The sequence below is a fragment of the Choloepus didactylus genome, chromosome 23 (assembly GCF_015220235.1).
Source record: "Choloepus didactylus isolate mChoDid1 chromosome 23, mChoDid1.pri, whole genome shotgun sequence".
Lineage (NCBI taxonomy): Eukaryota > Metazoa > Chordata > Mammalia > Pilosa > Megalonychidae > Choloepus > Choloepus didactylus.
The window spans coordinates 19,992,359-19,998,175 of NC_051329.1; the positions used below are offsets into that span (position 1 = coordinate 19,992,359).

At 41.2% G+C, this 5,817-nt stretch overlaps 1 non-coding gene across 1 annotated transcript; it reads left to right on the top strand.

Annotated features, from left to right (window-relative positions):
• The first annotated feature begins 1,533 nt into the window (after nucleotides 1–1,533).
• On the top strand, nucleotides 1,534–1,683 carry LOC119519661. The gene has a single exon (XR_005214063.1). It is a non-coding gene; the product is annotated as a U12 minor spliceosomal RNA (small nuclear RNA).
• Nucleotides 1,684–5,817: the final 4,134 nt, after the last annotated feature.

The window sequence follows — 5,817 nt, forward strand, 5'->3', positions numbered from 1 at the left end:
AGTTCGTTATCCAGTTTACGCAGTTAGGAAGTGGTAGAGGCCAGTATTAGAATCTAGGTTTTGAGGGGTTTGAAGCTTATACCTTTTGGAGGTCCTTTTCAATTATGGGAAGGAAAAATACACACATGTACATCCATATACATGTACATGGCTGTGGAAGGAGCTCTGGAGCTTAAAGCTTGGCAAACTTTACAATAAATCTGCCTTTTTGTTCCACCAAAGTACTTCCTTTCCACTGTACCTCCTTGTTACTTCTGTATATCCACACAGTTGCCACATAATATCATTTCTGGATTATGTTGACTCTGCATGAACTCAAAATCTGCCATGTATTGACCACTTGCTTCTGGGTGGTTTCCACACATTATCCTTTGAGCCTCTGATCAGAGTTTCCCAACCTTAGTACTACAGACATGTTGGACCAGATGATTCTTTATTGGGGGGTGGGGGTGGGGGTGGCTGTGTTGTACATCATAGGATGCTTAGCAGCATCTTCAGCCTCCATCCACTAGATGCCAGTAGCACCCTCCCCCTTGTCCTCAGTCAGGATTATCAGAATATCTCCAGACATTGCCACATGTCCAATTGGGTCAAAATAGCTCCCTGGTCTGGAACAACTGCTCTAAAACAGTACAAACTCAAAAAGGTAGTCCCTGGACCAGTGTGGGTCTCCACTCTGTTAATCTGCAGAGAGATGAAAGTACAGAAATCGAGAGTAAGTGGTTAGAAGTTTAATAGTTTGACATTGTTGCAGCATCCAAGCAAGTAGAGTCCTGTTCTGGGTGTGGTCAACCTGGAGTACTTTCTTTGCAGGTTGACCACACTGCATAGAAGTTTAAAAAACTAGTCCTTTACCAGAGATAATTTGAGAAACAGCACCCCAGGCGATCTTGTACAGTGGGTACTTTTCTTATGTCCATTTTAACAGAAGAGGTGACACAGAGACAGCATGAGTGAATGAAATAAGGGCACACAGCCTGGTGTCACCCCAATATTTAGGCTTCAAGAAGCTCTTGTGAGGTGGGTTCCATTTGCCCCATTTTATAGATGCAGAAAGTGAGGCTCCGCTATGGGAAGTGACCATAGGATGATCCTAAACAGTCTTTTAAGGTCCTGTCTGGGACAGTCACTCATAACAAGTGCTGGAAGAGTGAAAAGATGCGAAGTGGGAGAATTCATCAAGCCCCAAATGAATAGCTGTCCAAGCAATAGGTATATTGTGTACTTAATCATAATTTTAGGCTCTTTTTAATTTTGTTAAAGCAGATTTCCATCCCCTAATTCCAGTCCTGCTTTGGATATTTTTGTTTTGTTTTGTTTTAAAGAGTCCTTCCAAAATATAAAATGCAAGAAAATGACATAAATGAAATGAGACTTTTAAGTGCAATTGCAGTCATGACCTTAGAGACTCACAGAATTCAAGGCTTTGAAAAGTAGGGCAGGTATTTAGTTAACAAGAGCTATTTGGGGAAATGGCATTTAGTTCATGTAAGTCATAGATTTCATTTAACAGAGACCTTTAAAATTACTTCTATGCCTTAAACTTATGAGTAAGGAAAATAATGATTCAGGGTGACACCTGAATCCTCACTGGTAATGTGAGATGAATTTTTGAGCAGGTAAAGGTTGCCTCTAAGGTGACCCGCCTACTTTGCAGGATGCCTGGGTGCTGTGATCTGCCTGGTACCCCCCTACACCTGAAAAACAGACTAGCTGGAGAGTAGGAATAAAGATGTTATTGTCAGTGACAAAAAAAAAAAAAAAATGACCTCTGGTTTTTTGGAGTTATGACACGGTCTCTGTCACCTCCCCCCCACCCCCCAAAGATGATCTTTCTGTATGGTCAATTTTTAAATAATAACTGGGTTAAGTGTAGAGGTTGGGTAGTGGCTCACAGATACCCCATAATTACTGATTTAAATAAGACTCTGGTAAGATCATGATTTTTCTGAGAAACATAACCAGTCTGAAGTAAAACATGGCTAGGTCCCACTTGGAACCTGGGACAGGTCCACATATTTAAAAACACAAAAGCATGCATTTGCTTGTTTAAGGTAGCATTGTTCAAAAAGCTTCCCGAGCTATCTGAAACACAGAGTCACTATTGGACATCATGCTGCTGTGGAGTGAGCCTTCTGACAGGTTGCTACATTAGTAGTTTAAAGCCTGAGCTTCATAGTCTTACACAACCAGGGCTCAACTTGAGTTATCACTTGTAGATCCCATTTCTTACCCAAGCACCTTAGAAATATTGGATGTGAAATTCACTCCAAAAAAATGTAATAGGTTTGCAAAGTTGGTAAATTGTTTTCTTTGATCAGGAGATCCTTGTCCACTCTGGCCTCATTTCCTGCCTCTCTGCCCTTCACTCCTTTCACCCCAGCTGTGCTTGCCTCTTTTCTCCTCATGGCCTCTGTGGGGCTTGTTTTGGCCTGCAGTGCTCTCCCCCCAGATTTTCACATGGCTGGCTCCTTCCTTTGATTGGGTTTCAGCTTGCATGTCACCCCCTCAGCTGCTTCCTTGACCTCTCCATCTAGCATTGCCCATCCTCCCCGACTGCTATCATATTACCTTGTTTTCTTCTCAGCACTTTAAGCTATGTGAAAAGCACTAATCTGTTTACGTTTCTCTCCCCTACTTAACGTGGAGATGTCCCAAGAGCAGAGACCCTCTGGGTCTGTTCACAGCTGTTTCCCCTGCAACTGGCACAGTGCCTGACACCAAGTGGCATGTGGTAATTCATTGTTAGATGAATGAATGAATTACAGAACTTGCAGCTGCCACTAGGAGGTAACCAGTTTTCCTTTTGCAGTGTTGATGGGAACCATTTTCAGCATCCTGCTGGTGACCATGATCCTTATGGCATTTTGTGTCTACAAGCCCATTCGGCGTCGGTGACAGCCAAGCAAGCATGTTCTTCTGCAAGTATTTGGGAACAGGATAAGTTGTGTTGCATACTGGCCAGTGGAGAAGTTGAAATGAGAACTTCCCTGCTTGAAAATGACCTTTGGTCTGGACAGTTGGTAAACTAATGGTTTAGAAAAACCACCTACTAACAATTATTTTTTCCTAACACTGTAATGCAAAGAATTGGCCAGAGTCTTCTCTTCATTGTTTCTTGTTATATCTGGCTGTACTTGTTAAAAGTAAGATCTGAAGCTCCAAGGTTCAGTGTAAAGATGAAGTACTCATGAGAAAGAAAACATGGGAACATGGGAACCCTTGTGAGTGTCTGTAAGAACCACACTGGGAAGGACTAATAACTAATGTTTGAAAATGCTAAGTGGAAGACTTACCATGTAGAGATTCCCTGCTTAAGAATCATTTGGTCACAATGGGTTAGGATCAGTTGCCCTAAGAGTTGCAAATCACTGTCAGCTGTGGGAAACTTAGGCCTCCACTCCCCCACTGCATTCAGCACTGATCTGGGCTGTGCGCTCAGATGCACCCCTGCTGAAGAGTAGACAGTGTTGCCATGTGCACCCTTAGGCTGGAAAGCTCTGGGGTTATACCAGAAATGTTACTGGTTAGCCCATCTGAAAAAGAACTCCATCCTGCTCAAACACATCGACCTCCTTTGTACTGCACTTAAGTTTTTCCATACCAGGGCCTAAAAATGATAGTAGCTTTTCAGATTTGGAGTCTAAAAGAGACTGAGCAGTAATTCCTTTCAACCCTGGGTGGGGAGGGCTCAGCCAAGGGAAGTGCGTGTTCACCATGCATGGCAGGGTAGCGGGTGGGTATGTGTTTACACAAATCTAATTTCAACTTTGAAAATGCTGCTATTAGTTTGCACTGTTGGTGAACTGGATTTTTCCCTCAATGAAATGATACTTTTGTACTTCTTACAAAATGTTCCTCAGTATTTATTTTAAAGGTGCTATATTTAATTTTGTTACTAAATTGAAATGCTTATCTTGTGTCCCATTCAAGCACATAATTGTTTGTTAATAGGCTGCTCTTAATGTGAAATAACTGGTATGGGATCCTTTGTTTGACTTTAGGATTTCGTTTGTAATCTTGTAACATTGAGCCACTGAAATGTTCACTGTTGTGCTTTTGAGCAAAATGTCAATTAAAATTAAAGTAAAATCCTACATGCTGTTTTACTCTTCGTAATTATTTCCAAGAACTTAAATTGCAGTTATATGTTTGAATCTGATCTAATCTTTTAAGGCAGTACTGTGAAGTAGATTTTTAAATTAATATGTGAAATAACTATATTGCCCCAAGGTTAGGTATAGTTTCAGAAAACAGCCATAATTAAACTCTCTGGCTGGGCCAGGCGTCAGAAAACCTGGATTAGTGTCCCAGCTCCAATTATAAACAGGCTTAACTTCCCCAGCTCCCTAGTTTTTCCATCTGTAAGATGGTGTTATACATGTGTACCTTATCTTCCTTAATTATTATGATCAAATGATGTGAAAGTTAACACAAGTGGAAGGTAGAGAAGCTTATGGTTATTTATTTAAGGGAGAAGGTGTGAGTGGGATGTGGAGAGACACTGAGCATTGAGAATGAAGTCCCAGGCCGCATATCCCCACTTAGCCTGGAACGCACATTGTGATAGGCTGCCCCAGTATGTACTGCCATGTTTAGAACTTAAAAAGCAAACAATAAAAACACATCAAGTCCATAAGCCATGTGACTTGCTGTTGGTTCAGTAATCACCATCTGGATGGTTTGGTTATGTTCCAGTTTTCTAAAACAACCTTCTAATACTGTTATGCCACACAGAAATCCTATAGCTCGAATGTTACCAGTTCAGCATGAGAGATTTCAAGTTTAAAGTAAGACACAGAATAAACTTTGTGGAAAGAGGCTTATTACAGAGGGATGAGTAAACGGCAGTTCTGTGAGTGAGAATTATGCACCAGAGACTGGCTTTCAATCTTTGGCAAGGGGGCCAGAGATGAACCCTTGACCTTATAAACTGAACTGTCACAGAATATCACCATGTCCCCAAATGAACACATTAATTTTATACCAATCAGATAAAGTTATTTCAGCACTCATCTTAAGTGTTAAATCTGAGACTAGAGCAGGCTTTTCAGGTTCCTTGACACCTCATTTATGAAGTATGGTGTGATCAGCTTGTTTAAGGAACCTGGAACTACTTAGTTCCTAGCAGTATTTTACATCATAAATTGCGCCATTAGGGTTTGCTGCTGATACTGGGCCTCTGAAGCTTTAATGAACTTAAAGAAACTTAGTTTTTTTTAATTAAAAATTCCACAGATAGTCCATGTTTTTACCTAAGAAGGGCAACCAACTTCTTTGTAGTGCTCTGGTGGTTGCAAGTGTTGGTATTTACTTTCCCCTAAAGCACAGCAACTCCTCCGCATCTTACCAGAAACACTGAGGCCTCATTTATTTCTTATACCAAATCTTTACTGGACCCTGCCTTTTTGTTTTTATACGAACATATCTGGGTATAGGATAACTCTGGAAACATTAATTATCTGAACTCCTAACAACAGCTTTACAAAGCACTTTGGCTTCATAGGAGAGAGCATGTTCACTCAGATTAGAAAGATTCGATGTTGGCTTGTCTTCCTTTACTCCACAGAGCAGCCCCAATGCTGGTTTGCTCTTAATTTCTGTTTGAAACAGTAGTGTGAAGTATGTGGACCGTATAACTTGGGTGGGAAAGCTGAGAGAAGCATGTCGCCTCTGTGCAGTCTACAACTGAGTGGTGTGAGGGCACGCTAATGTTCCACTAACATTCCTGCTCCTAACGGGAAGCATGGGTCCATTCATTGACTAGAAAATACAATGTGAAAAGGGGGAAAAAAAAGGACTCAAGAATGTCAAGAA